Source organism: Cynocephalus volans, chromosome 12 (genome assembly GCF_027409185.1).
Source record: "Cynocephalus volans isolate mCynVol1 chromosome 12, mCynVol1.pri, whole genome shotgun sequence".
In the NCBI taxonomy this organism is placed as follows: Eukaryota; Metazoa; Chordata; class Mammalia; order Dermoptera; family Cynocephalidae; genus Cynocephalus; species Cynocephalus volans.
Window position 1 is genome coordinate 98,577,206 of NC_084471.1, and position 15,232 is coordinate 98,592,437.

The 15,232-nt window shown below is 41.8% G+C and overlaps 1 protein-coding gene across 1 annotated transcript in view; it reads left to right on the forward strand.

Annotated features, from left to right (window-relative positions):
- The window catches only part of GRIN2B (glutamate ionotropic receptor NMDA type subunit 2B), a 285,725-nt gene that overhangs the window by 185,825 nt on the left and 84,668 nt on the right, over positions 1-15,232 (forward strand). The window lies entirely within an intron of this gene.

Sequence of the window (15,232 nt, forward strand, 5' to 3'; positions counted from 1 at the left end):
TGTAGGTGTGTGGGTTGATTTCTGGATTCTCTATTCTATTCCATTGGTCAGTGTGTCTGTTTTTATGCCAGTGCCATGCTGTTTTGGTTATTATATCTTTGTAGTATAGTTTAAAGTATAGTAGTGTTATGCCTCCGGCTTTATTTATTTATTTATTTATGCTCAGAATTGCTTTGGCTATGCATGGTCCTTTGTTCTTCCATATAAATGTCTGGATAGTTTTTTCCATTCTGAGAAAAATGTCTTTGGAATTTTGATGGGGATTGTATTGCATTTGTAGATCACTTTGGGTAGTATGGACATTTTCACTGTGTTGATTCTTCCAATCCAAGAGCATGGGATATTTTTCCATCTTTTTGTGTCCTCTTTAATTTCTCTCAGCAGTGGTTTGTAGTTCTCATTAGAGATTTTTCACATCTTTGGTTAACTCAATTCCTAACTATTTTATTTTTTTGGTGGCTATTGTAAATGGGCAAGTTTTCTTGTTTTCTCTTTCTGCATGTTCACTATTGCAGAATAGAAATGCTACTGATTTTTGTGTGTTGATTTTGTATCCTGCTACTTTGCTGAAGTCATTTATCAACTCAAAGAGTTTTTTTGTAGAGGCTTTAGGCTGTTCAATATATAGGATCATGTCATCTGCAAAGAGGGAAAGTTTAATTTCATCTTTTCCAATTTGGATGCCCTTTATTTCCTTCTCTTCTCTGATTGCTCTGGCTAGTACTTCTGATACATGTTGAATAGGAGTGGTGAAAGTGGGCATCCTAGTCTAGTTCCTGTTCTTTTTTTTTTTTTTTTTTTGTCTTTTTCATGACCGGGACTCAGCCAGTGAGTACACTGGCCATTCCTATATAGGATCCGAACCCACGGCAGGAGCGTCGCTGCGCTCCCAGCGCCGCACTCTCCCAAGTGCACCACGGGCTCGGCCCTAGTTCCTGTTCTTAAAGGAAGCGTTCAGCTTTTCTCCATTCAAGATGATATTGGCAGTGGGTTTATCACATATGGCTTTAATTATGTTGAGATACTTTCCATCTATACCTAACTTATAGAGAGTCTTTATCATGAATGAGTGCTGAATTTTATCAAATGCTTTTTCAGCATCTATAGAGATGATCATATGGTCCTTGTGTTTGATTTTATTGATATGGTGTATCACATTTATTGATTTGTGTATGTTGAACCAACCTTGCATCCCTGGGATGAATCTCAGTGGAGATAATTCTGTAGACAAGAGGACAACTCACACCATGCAAGCATGCAGGTCTTTTCACTTCAGAGTTTTAGAACTGTTAAGAAATGGTCCTGCCCTGGGGGTGGGGGGGTGGGGGGGGCATGGCTGTTAGTTAATCCAGACTGTAACTGGTTGTCTTCAGTGTAACATTTTGCTGAGGTTAACAAAAATGGAAGGAAAGAAGGGAGGGGAAAATAAGGGGGAAAAAAGCTTTCTTGTATCCCTACACACCTACACCTCTTAACTATCTTTTATTAAACACAAATATACATCCTCTCTTTTCAGTTGAGAACAAGAACCTATCTCCTCTATCTGTGAAGAGAGAACATGTTTCTTTGAATAACAAAGGCCATGGCTACCTACAGAAACAGCTGTCTAGGTCCTCATTACACAGAAGAGATTTTCTAGAAAACAGTCATCTCCTGCATTGAAAGCTCTTCTAAAATGTAGGCACCATGGTGGTGGCACTGTGGCCATGCAGCCCCATTGATCAGACGTCTGCTGGAGGTGCAGAGAAATATCGAAACACCAAGGGAATTTAAAATAACTGACCTATAAAACAGCTCTTAAATCTTAGTAGGACAGTGAGATGAAAATTTAACTTTGCTTTATATGAAACACAAGCAACCAAATATTTTATGAACTCAGCTTGCCAAGGGAGAGGAGTTTTGAGATCTCATATAAAACTAGATTAATTAAACTGGGTTTATCAAGTTTAAAATATATGTGTATATGAAAGAAAAAGGAGGAGCAAAATCAATGAATAAGAACACATCTTTGATTTATCATTGCTACTTCAATATTTCCCCAAGTGTAGCTGTGGATTTCAACTTTGGTATATGAGTTAATTTAAAGGGATGAGTATTTTTTTTTTAATTTAAATAGTCACCTATTTATTTTCATAGCTATCTTCTGTTTTTGGCAAGTGACACTTGTCTCACATTTACAATAATGATATAAAGTTTTTAGTACACATATTACCAAAAGGAAGGTTATTTCAAATATTAAGTTGAAAATAGTGTGGGTGGTATGCACAGATGTGGCAAAATTGTCACAGTGGTGCTTGAGTGACGGAAATTTGGGAAATGTTTCCATAGGGCAAAGTGTGCTTCCCACTCCACTCCAGCCCTCACATCATGGCACTCGAGGCTGCCCACCTACCCTGCCTCTCTCTCTCTCCCCACCACCTCTCCATATTTAGCCTACACACTGGCATGATGTGATGAACTGTTTCCTGACACCTCTTGCGCTTTTATGCCTATGTGCGTTGTCTTATGCCCTTTCCTTAACTTTGGATTCTTGGACATGTCCTTTGAAACATAGTTTGAAAGCCAAGAGACACCACACGTTACTCATCTCTGCCTAGCACCATGATTTGTCTAAAGAAACATAAATAGATGTTGCTCTATCTTTCTGTGCCTCAGTTTCTTCATCTATAAAATGGGAATAATAATAGCACTTGCCTCAAACCGTTGCTGTAAAATCAAATGTTTCAGTTCATTTAAAATTCTTAGCACCATATCTGACATGCAGCAAGTGCTGTCATCGTGTTCACTATTATTTTACTTGAACATATTTTAAACCAATGATAATACAACTGAAATTAGATTCTGGGAGAAAATGACCACGCATACATGCACAAACACACACTCGACAGAACTAGGTTGGATTTGGGCCTTCATCATTAAAAGAAAGGAACTAGGAAATAGCAAATACATTCCTTGATGTGCTTGGTGATAAACTGGCAATGAGCAAGCTTTCTTCCTTCATTCTAAAATGACTTTTTGTGCAGGGATTTTTAAAAGTTGAATCTTAATTGATAATAAAGTGATGGCGAAGTCCACAATATAGCTCAGCAGTCCATGCTGGGCTCATTAGCCAGAAGTCAGGGGATTAAAACCTCTTCAGCTTAGGTTTAGCCCATTGCGGGTTCTCAGTAAACATTAAACAACAATCAAAACACATCAAGCAATAGTAACAGCTTATGCAACCTTGTCATGTGTCCTTGTGCTATTTCATTGACTCAGGTTTTGTTTCATTGTAATAAATCACCACTTTGCGGTTGATAATAAAGAGCTGCCAGGCTCTGCTTTATGGTTTCCTTATTCTGCTGTGGGTAGTTTGGCTCATAACCATTAAAGGAATTCCTTCCACAAGAGACACTGGTGTAATATCAAAAGACGTGGTCATGGTCAGGGTTGAATGTAAAGGGGATGGTGGTGAAATGGGGGGTGGGGATGAATGATAGTAACAATTGACACTGAACAGTGCTTTACAGTTTACATCAGTGGCCTCAACGGCGTCAGCATCGCCTGGGAACTCAGAGGTGCAAATTCTCAGGTCCCACCCCAGGAGCTCTAGGGATGAGCCCAGCAATCTGAGTTTTGTCCTATAAAGCACAGGGACAGTTTATCACAGGCATTCCCTTTTCACAAGGAGGAGAGAAGTATCTGTTTAATGGATATTTAAGACTGCCACTCTGTCATTGTTCTCTGTTCTCATTTTATTTTCCAGCCATTAACTTTAAAATAAAAGTGAATCTTTATTCTTTTCATAAAGTGGAAGACAGAGCCCGAACCCATCGAGAAAGAGTTGAGGCCTGCCCCACTCACGCCAGGAGAGTCTGAATGATGTGTCATCTTTGGGTAACTGCTAAAGAAACTCCCTGACATTAGGCTGGTTGTCTAGCTTTATTCACTTAGCAAATGTTTCCTGAGACGCTGCTAAGTACCAGGCACTCTTCTAGGTGTTGGGAAAACCAACAGTTCCCTGTCCTCAAACAGCTTGTGTTTTGGGGGGTAGGGTCAGACAAACACATAAACAAATATAATCATTTCAGATGGTGCCAAGTGCCATTGAGGTGGCAGCACAGGGTGCAGTGGCTCTTCTTAGCCATGCGATGTCAGCCCCCAAAGGGGCTTTTGGAAATGGATTTATTATTTTAAAGAAGTTGTTAGTTAAATTTCTGCAGCGTGTGTCCAAGGGCTGTTAGAAATTTAACCAGCAACTTATATAAAGTAAAATTTTAAAAATTATGCCCATAGGTCTTCTGCTTAAATTTTATGTAGATACTGTGTTGAGTCTACAGACTCACTTTTGAGCCACAGTGGAAATGTGGGTAGTATTTGATCTTCTATTTTTTTTTTTTTTATTGCTGCTAGGTTTTTGAGAATGGGATATAAATTTTTATAATCCCATCTCACACATCAGGCTACAAACATTTCAATATTTATGCTTAATTCTTCCAAAGAATCAGGAAGCATTAACCTTCATTGTTTAATAAGAACTCCATTTCATAAGTTACCTACCCTAACCTACCATTCTAAGTGAGCATGATATCCTTTGGCCTTCTTTTACAGCTATTGTGGCAATTAATTTTACTTCCTTAATTGTCTTCATTTGACCCTGTAGCATCACAAGGTAATGCTACAGAGGAACCTGGTGATAATGTATAGGGAAGGACATAAACCAGCACTCCACAGACTGCTTTTGGAACATAGAAGTGTCCTATGTGGCCTAAAAGAGGTACGTTTAAAGATTAAAAGGGTTTCTAGCACTTAAAAATTCAGATTCCCATGGAACTCCAGATTTCTGGATTTCCTGAAAAATCAGGAGTTGACAACACTGGGCTCGCATTCCACGGGGTCTGAGGGGCAGCAGTTTCCTTTGGATGGAATACATGCACTCCAGTTCAACACAGCCCCCCAAGTGTCTCACCTCTTTTATTAATTATCTACCTGGTCCCTGCAGACACTGGAGTTTTCCACGCCAAGAACAAGGGTGAGTTCAGAAAAGAATCATTCCCTGCTTAAAATCTGAAATGTATACCTCGGGAGTGGGTGCATTCAGGATTCAGGAATTGGGTTTTTATGGAGCCGACACAGCCTTTTGATTGCTCACTGCAGCGCGCCGTGGAGTCTCTAGGGGGCAGCTGGGAATTCTGAGCAACGTCTTCAAAATGCAAGAGTTCGCAGAGCTGTCACAGTTCTGGACTGTACTTAACTTCCAAATTCATTGTACTGAACTTCCAAATTAGAATTGTAGAAGGAAAAAGACACTACCTGTCTGAGGGGCTTTCTGTTTGTCAGACAATGAGATACAGAAATATCACTTTTTTTTTTTTTTTTTTTTTTGCGGCTGGCTGGTACAGGGTAACCTGCCAGCCAGAAGTATCAACTTTTAATGCCTTGAAAGTTTTAGGCATATGAAGGGTGTGAATTTGTCTCTTTTTCACTTGAAAAAGTAATAAGTAATCTTAATTGGAGGAATATCTGGAAAGGCTTCATAGGCATGACCTTTCAAGGGGAGTTGGAGTGATCAAAGGGCATTTGCCCAGCAAAGAAGGGAAAGCTTCCATAGAGGAAAAGCTCAGCTAGAAGACTAGAAAAATGAAATGGGGCGGGGAAATGGAAGGAAAGAGACATGGAATAGGAAACACTAAATTAGAAATGAAGGCAGGGGCAAAATGCCGCACCTTAAATATAAGAACAGAGCACTGACAGCAGTTGAAGAGCCAGCAACATAGTGTGAGCGGAGAAAGAGAGCAAGATGATTTTCAGTCGTGCTATTCTCATTAAACTAATCAGAGAGAGAGAGAGAGTGATGGGGAAAAAGCAGAGTCAGGGGAGGAGGGGGTTGAAGTTGCCAGGGTGGAAGAGCCACACTCTGATCAGACCAGACCTGAGCATTCCGGACAGAAGGGAAGGGAAGCCAGCAATGGCAGCAAGTGCAGGTGGAGCTTTGTATTTGCACAAGTGCTAGATATGGCTCGAGGGAAGTGCCTAGTCTCCTCCTACCCTGAGGACCTGTTATCTTAGATACCCCCACCCCAGCCCAGAAGTTAGAAACACTCAATCTCAGAATGCAACTTCCTGCTATTCAAAGAACTGCAATGACTGGATAGCCTTTTCTTCTACTCTGCAAAGCTCAGATAAGCCTCTCCTTGGTCCCATTGGCCTTCTGCATTCCACGTGAAGGCAGAACCTCCAAGTCTGTGAGAAGGAGACGTTGTGTGTGCTGCCCACATCCAGAGCTATCGCTTCTTTTATCACCCAATAGCTTCAGTTCAATTTGGCAAGCATAAACCACTGAAGGGCTTCTCTGCGAAGGACCCTGTGCTGGGGGAACAAAGGTAAATAGGACACCCTGCTCTGAAGAGATGCACCCTCTTAACAGAGGGGATAAGCAATCACACCAGCATACTGCAGGGAAGAATACAATGTGGTAGGCAACCACCAAGATGACCCTGAAGATCCGCACCTGCTGGTACCCATGCCCTTGTGCAGTCACTCCCCCGAGTGCGGGCTGAAGTTAGCAACTCAATTATTAGGAATAGAGTAGGGCAGAAGTGAAGAGATGCCACTTTGAGATGAGCACGTAAGAGGACTGGCTTCTGTCCTGGGGCCCTCTGTCCTTCTCTCTTGGACCCCTTGCTCTGAAGGAAGTAGCCACCTTGTTGTAAGCAATCTTGCCCAAGTGGCAGGGAACAGGTGTCTGTGACCAACAACCAGGAGGACTTGAGGCCTATCAACTGCCATGTGAGTGAGCTTGAAATAGATGCCCCCATTAAGCCTGGAGATGAGACCACAGCCCCCCTGAAATCTTGACTGCAGCCTTGTGTAAAACCCTGAGCCTCAGGACCCACCTAAGGTAGGTGTGGATTCCTGACCCACAGAAGCTGTGAGATAGTAAATATTTGTGTGGTATGCCACCAAGTTCCATGGTAACTTTTTACACAGCGACAGATCACTAGCACGTGATAAGACCGGGTTGCTGTAAAAGGAAATAACATATCTGATCAAGGAAATCAGGAGGGGATTTGAGAAGAACGTGACTTCACAGAGGGGACTTCAGTGGCAGGGAAGGTCTTTGGGGGTAGGTGATAGTGGAATTGAGATAGCTGTTTCAGGCGGAGGGAAGTAAGATGCAAATAAGTATAAGGTTTACTCACAGCGTGACAGGTTTTTAAATTCGTCTTGATGATAGAGTGTGAATCAGAGGATAGAGAGACATCTTTAAAGACAGGTTGGGCCTCAAGGCCATTAGAAGCAGAAACGGTCTGAATGAACTCAGCAAGCAATCGGAACCACGGAACATTTGTGAGAGGGGAGGGATGTGATTCTGACTTCTCTTCAGGAAGTTCATCTAGTAGTGTGAGGGGCTGCATGAACTTGGGCACCTCCAGGACCACACAGTAGTCTAAGGCCTGCATGAACATGGACCGACATGGCGCCGATGGGTCCAGGGACAGCACTGGATGGAGAATGACGGCTGAGGGGAATGAATCTGTGACATGTTGGGGGAGACAACAGCCACTGAGGAATTGAGCTTCAGGGAGTGCAATGTTTGTGGGACACTAGGACATCAAATGAGGAACTAAATTAGTAATGGGGAAGGGATTTCCTGGGTTCGGTTTTGGGCTTCTTAATCCAGTTCTTGTTGGGTCAGGAAGAAAGTGGTTCTGGTAGGAGGAGACCACTGAAAATGCTGACGTGGTGCTCTCCATGGAGGGGATCACGGAAGGCCAGGGAGAAGATGAGTTTCTGAAGAGAGCAGGGGACAGGGAAGAGGACCAAGGACATAAGCTTCAGGACACCCCCTGTGGGTGGGTGCAGGGTGGGAGGAGAGGAAGGTGACGTCTGATGTCGTGATGGTTCCTCCCCCTCAAAGGCAGATCCTGACAGGAATCACAGAACAGTGTGGCCCTGTTCTTACACTCCTCGGTTAAAACTCGGAAATTTAGAGCTTTCGTTGACAATTTAAGGAGTAGGTGAACGCAGATATAGTCTTTCGTGTTCGTCAGTGATGGACCTTTGTTCTTCAAATCTATATTTTTAATCTCCAGGTGAATTATTGGCCACTTAAAAGACTATGCTTGTGTGTAAGATCCTAAAGGAGGAAAATGCCTTAAACTGTGGTTTTAAATGTATCCCATACAGTTAGGAGGATCTTTGTTTCAGAACCCAAGGAATCCTGTTCCATTTTGAGTAATAAACCTCTCTTTTATGTAATAATATTTGTTATTTGTGTCTGATGCCAAAAGTATACTAATTGTTCCCTAAGGAAAAGTTAATAAAATAGAGAAAAGCATGAATAAGAAAATAAAATTCACCCCAAATTCTACCACCCAGAGATAATCTGTGGTTACGTTTTGCTTTCTATCACTCTGGTCTTTTCCCCTTATGTCCTTACATACAAGGGCACTCCAAAAAATTAGTGGAGAAATAGACTTGAAAGATAGCATGAATCTTTCCATGAACTTTTTGAAATAACTTCATATAATAAATATGTTTTATAAAAATATATGGGCATATTTTTATAAAATTGAGATAGTATTATACATCCCGTTTTTGTAATTTACATTTTCCTTTAACAATATGTTGTGAATGGTATGTCATAAACATATCATTAAACTATAAACTATTTAATGATATATGACGATATATCATTAAATATGAAAATATATCATTAAATATTTATCTATCCATTTATCTACCTATTATCTATTTATATTTATGTATTTGTCTCATAATTTTTAAATACCTATTCTTCTAACCCTCCCCCCCGCACACACAAGGGACAAAATCTCAGTCATGGCTTATTGGTCTGAATGTGTTGATAGTGAGGAGTCCAGCATTTGTTGGCTTTTACCCTCTGCATCCCTAACTTTCTGGGAAACTGCGAGGGAAGAGTATACCCACAGGTGTCTCAGAGAACGCCAGGACACCTGCCTGTGTTGGCTCTTCCTGTATTGCTTATGTGAACTCTGCTCCTTCTCTAAGCAAGCATGGCCCTCCTGGGACTGACATTGTAGTTGCAAATCTGTCTCTTGGTGCTCTTTCCTAAATGCCTTTTTAAACATGCTTAATAATAGATGAGCACCTGGGCCCTTCTTCACAAAGGAGATCTCAAGCAGTTTTTAGAACATGAAAAAGCTATTTGGCCCTTAAGAGCTGATTCTTGGAACATCTCCAGTTCACCAGGACACCATTTAATAACTACTCACTCCAGGACAGCAAGTGGTTTTCCTGGTGGGTTTTGTTGCTCTATTTCCTCGTTGCATTGCCTTTTCAATCCTGGACTCAACTTTCACTAAATCTTTGCAACCAGTCGGCTGGCATGGAATTTCCCAGTCCCCTCCTCTGCATTCTTTCTCTGCTCTGGCTGTCCTTACTGCTGTGTGACTCAAGCAGGATGTCTATACTTGATTTGGTGTAATTGATCCATTTTCTGAGTCCTAGCATCCCAGAAATAAATGGGTCCTTACCCTTGGCTTATCAAGTGTTGACTCCACCATCAATCTACTGGTTGACCTTGGGCAAGTCACCAAATGTCCCTGGGCTTCAGCTTCCATATCTATAAAACAGGAGGCTTGGATTAAATCCCTAAGGATCCTTCTAGTTCAAACCATTTATGGTTTTAAGTACAGGTCTGGATTTTCTGCAGTATTCTGTGGCACATTCTGTGACATCTATTTATTCATTAATTAGTTATAAGAATTGCTTATTTTTAGAACTTCATTTCTAAGATGGGGCAGCTCAGTCATTTGGCTCCATGGGTTTGTTAACAGCTATGTTCTGGGAAGAATGCGTGGAAGGGAGGTTGAATTCTTCCACTGTCCTGCTTCCTTTGGCTTTTTAGTAATTCACAGTAATAATCTGGAGCAGCCCTCCTTGGAACCTTGCTACTGGGCAATCACAGAAAAACCTTTGACTATCTTTGCTGTGTGCAGTTGGCCCATTTGTGTCTCCTTCGTAAAAGAGACATCAGTGATTGGAGTCAGGCAGTGGCACCTGCACGTTGGTGTGTCATGGTTGCACACACAGAACACCTCCAAAGTTCCCTAGCCCTCTGCCAAGCAGTCTTTTTTGTTTGTTTTATTATGTGTCTCTGGATATTGTTTTGCAAGTGATCATTTATCTCTTTCATTGTGATCCCTTTCTTCAAAATTAGAAATATTTTATAGGGCATGGTGGGACTTTTTAAATATATATTTTCAAGTCGTTATTGTATTCCAGAACTAAATCATATGTTCATGCTCTGGTTTACCATTATTTCAACAAATTTTTAATTCATTTTTACAGTGTGCTAAATTCTGTCCTCCAAAAAAGGAGTATGAGGAAGGTTCATGGAGAAAATTAACAGATAGGTGGAGAAAGCAAGAAGGCAGATGGGGAAAGGATGTGGGAAGGCACCACAACAGGAGCTAGAAGGGTGGGTGACATTTAGAAAGGTGTAGGGAACAGTGTAGATTCCAGCCAGGGCAGAAGGCAGAGGAAATGAAGGGAAAAGGATCAGAAGCTTTAGGGAGCCAACACCCTGGCTTGTGCCAATTCTTCTTCTAAAGAAGATTCTCTAAAGAAATAGGAAAGCTGGGTGACAGATAATAAAGCATTAGTAATAGCTAACTCTGTAATGTGTCTATAATATGTCAGCATTTATAAGCCAGGCACTGTTCTAAGCAAATCACTTAAAGTAACTCATATTAGTCCTCATACAACATCCTTGTGGAGTCAGTATTTAAGACAAAAAAGCAAAAACCAAAAACACACACACAAGGCCCAGAGGGGCTTAGTGACTTTACAAAGGGCACAGCTGTAAGAGGAGGAGCCAGTTTAGACCATGCAGTTGGATTCCAGAGACTGGACTGACCCCCACACACTACTAAACGTGACAGAAAAAGGTCTGGCCCCGTTCGCATTTTGTCAGGGATGCAGTGTGGATTCACGCACAGTAGCTTCTACGTGTCCTGATGCCCGTTTTCCTTCCACAACAATCCTTGCTGCTCTAGGTTTCAAGCCTGGTGCTCTTGTTGGCCAAATGCGGGCAGCTTTTTGCTGTAGCTTCAAGCATGGCCTGAGTATAATCATGACTGGTTGGGCTGTGTGGCTCTATTCTGGGCTGGGGCAGGTGAGGGGAACAAGCCTGAGGAAGAGAGGTGGCATTTGACCCACAGGTTCGCTTGCACACAGAAAGATAGGTGAGTTATGTGGCTTTTGGATACCTTTGGATATCTTGTGCCTGATGGTTTTTCTTGTTTAAATGATGATTCCCTCAAAATAATATGCAACTATCACCCCACTAAATTCTAGCCTCTCTGGGTTTCCCCAAAGTGTAGTCCAACTAAACATGCGAAAACTACTTGCCCAATTCAGGGAATTACTAGTTTATTTCTTTTACTTGTAGAAGGCTGTGGAAGACGGACATTTTTAATCCCACTTCTCCAGGGAAAACATTGTTTCTTGTGGTCCTGGGTTCCTGTCCTCTCTGTTTCTCTCACTTTGTAACACCTTCAGGGAAGTAGCCAACATCCGGGGCAGAACATTCTCCTCAGTCTGGGAGCTGTTCTGAAGCTTCAGATGGGGCTTTGCAAAACTGGAGGCAAATCTAGATTTTCTTCATTCTAATTGCCACTGTAATGGATGACAGAGACACCAGGACCTTAGTTATCTAAACAATACCAGCCCAGAAGATCCAAACACACTAGCAAGATGGCCAGAACTGGACTCTAGAACTTTTAGCAGTTGCAGCTACAAAAAAGAAGAGAGTCAGCACTTGTTGTATACAAGAACTTGGTGAAAGTAAACTGTTGGAAACAGATCCATTTGGCTCCCTGGCAGCCAGCAGTTTGGGGGAGCAGGTGATCCGAATGCCCTGTCCATCTTGGCATTCGCATTACCCCACAAAGCCATTATCTGAAAGTTTAAGCAGAGACCGTCAGATATAAAGAGTCAGCAATGGATTTTTTTAAAAAGTGTGCTTCAGGTCAAGATTCTCACTTTGGTCTTTCCTATACAAACAAGCATATGGGATTAGTAAACGATCCTTGGGATCTTTCACTCTTCAGTTTCCTGCCTTCTTCTCAACATTCACCATTTTCAAATATTTCCCTAGAGCTTCTTTGTGAAGAAATCAGGGAAGCTTTTTTCCCTTGCCACCTTCTCCTTTTCCTTTCTATCCATCCCTGCAGTGAGCTTCTCATTACACCTCTTATCATGATAATTCCAGAAATAACATCTACCTTTTCTATCCTGCCTTTTATCTGAGGATTCCCATTGGGCTACTCCAGCAGTGAGGGCTATTCAGCAGCCCACCTCCAGCTCAGCATTCCTCTGCTTTTGGGTCACAGAGAGAAAATACTCAAAGCACAGGTACAGCCTTTTTGTTTTTAGAGAGTCAGGGGGGAATGCAGGAAGGAGGCAGCAGAATTGCATAACCCCTTTTTGTGCGTGTGATTTTTGAAAAAAACCAAATACTTAGTCCTGTGTCTGGCTCAACAAATAGAAATTCCAGTGTAAAGGAATCTGAGGCCTAAACTGCCAAAAAGGGGAGATATGGACAATTAATGTTACCAATTAACAGTTATAGACAAACTTGCCTGCTGAAAGTGGATGGAGACATACTTATTTGAAATGGTTAATATAAAGTCACAGTGTTATGTGAGTTCCCATCGTATATAATTCATGAACAGAATGAAAATTGTCTGTTGAGGTGACACAATACTATGTGCTTCCATTATAATTGCCCTTCCTAAAGCCACCCAAGAGTTCCCAGCACACCATCCAGCGAGTCGACTCATTGACTTACTGACCTGTCATTGGTATTTGACACTGGTGACCCCTCTCTCCTTGCACCTCCCTCTCTCTTTTGTTTGAGTCTTTCCTTCCTCTGCTGGCTCTCCTCCTACCCCTCACCTTTCACCCTTACTCTCATTCTGCCCACCCTGATTTACTGGTGGACTCCAAGGTTCTTCTCACAGACCCTTCTACAAGAACATTATGAACAACACATGCCTAAAAGTGACTTTCAAATCTGTGTACCCAGATTTGTCTTCTGAGCCCTGAACTTAGATGCCCAACCACCTTCTTTTAAGCCTTTACTTGTATGTCCCATGGAGACCCCAAGCCTACCAGAAGTAAACTCAAGTAAACTCCCGATCATGCCCCCTCTCTGTCCAGCATGCTTCTCCTCCTTGTTAACCTCTGTACCACAATCTACCCACTTATCCAAAGCAGAAACCTAAGATTCGTTATGTGATTCCTCTTCCATCCGTCTCTTATACCTACTTCCTTCTCTTTATTTCTTTTCTTATTACCTTTGTCGTTTATTCCACGAATTACTCCAATATCCTCCTTTCCCTGACTCTGATTTAGCCCTATTCTAACCTATCCTTCACACGATGTCAGGTGGATCCTCCTAAAACATAAAATTATTCATGTCAGTTCCCTGACTAAAGCTCTGCAAGTGACATTGAGATAAAAATGTAAAGCCACACTAAGGAGCTTCGATTTTCCTTTTCTGATTCCAGACTTCTGCTTGCCTCTTCATGCTCATTTTCTGTCATTCCAACTCATACCCAGAGTTCTGTCTATAAAAAATTGGTTTACGGTTCTCTGAGTCTACCATACCCTCACTTCCTTGCACTTAATGTGTGATTTTTCTCTTGTCTGCTGGGGTCACTTTTTACCTTCCTACCTCAGACATTTTCCTCTTGGTGAACTTGTAATGACTTCAAGCCTTAATTCAAATGTTGCCTCCTCTGGTGAGCTTTTCCTGACCTCTCTGTAGCCTCCGCTAGAAGCTGATTATGTGTGTTCCCTTCCTAAGTGACACACCCTTCACCCTTACGTTTATCACATTGTATATTGTACTTTCTCACTTTTCCATGTTTTTCTGCTCCAGATTGTGAATTCCTGAGGAGCAGGTATGGAGTCTTTAGTCTCTAGATCCCTAGTGCATAATGCAGCCTGGAACTAGTAAATGCTCAAAATATGTCAAATGAATAAATAAATCCTGAACTGTTTCATTTATTATCTTATTTAATCTTCACGACATCCCACTGGGTAAATATTATCCCAGTTTTATAGATGAGGAAAACAAGATCTGGAGAGTTAAAAAACTTGATCACACAATATCAAGTCGTGGAGATTCGTGGATCTGCCCAAACCTCGTGATTTTGCATAGGCTGCCAGACTAATTTCTAACTCCTGGAACTCCAGACAACTTCTTACATACGACGGTTTCTAGCTTGGTTATGAGAGGGGTAGGGAAGAGTTCATAGTAAGGAGCTTAGGGTCAAAATTAGGCTGAGTGGGGAAAATTGGCAATTGATTCTAAAGCCCATTAAAGGATATGGACTTTATGCTGGCCTCTATTTTAGTGCCGGAGTCTCTGCTAAGGTCTGTAAAAGCAACACCAGCCAACCAATCAGCTAACATTCGTTGAACTGCCATTTTATGCTTGGCTCACTGGAGAATACAAAGCTAGTATTGTCATTTTTTGACAAAGTCTACACTGGGGTATCTTTTTTCTCCCTTTCCTCTCATTTCTGTCTCTCTTCCAAAGCAAGTGAACCTCCTGCTAGGTTCCTCTCTCCACTGCGTTGGAGGAAGATGTTGGAAGCCCGCTGTCTACACATAGTTGGTGACTAGCTTCATTGATCACATGCCTAATCTTAATAGAGGACAGGACCACTGTCAAAGATCAGAGTTTCTGCCGGAATACAGTCTTGTGCCTTTTGCACATTTCTGGACCCACGTTGCCCTTTCTCCTTGTATCAAGAAGTCAGCTCTTATTGTCCTTTCTCTTTCTGCCACCAGCCAGCTTCACCTAAAATACTACACTCACCTTGGGTTAAGAAGCATAGGCCAGCTTAGGTCTAGGCTTTTGAGACAAACAGATATGCTCTTGCTAATCTCTCTCATCCCCTTTCCTCTGGCACTGATTGGTATGCTTCATCCTGAACTTTTCTCTCATTTAGTGGAAAGATCACACCCACATATTTGCAAGAGAAAAAGGCAGACAGTAAGAGCCATATTAAGCCCTTTATGTTAAATGGCATTGCCTAGCTCTGCTTTTATCTGAGAGTTCTGCATTTATGGATTCAGTCAAAAACTATTTATTCAGCACCTCCTGTGCCCCAGACACTTATCTAGTACTCTAGTACTGGTTACACCCAAAAAAGATAAAAATCTCTGCCCTGCTGGAGTGTCCATTCTAGCT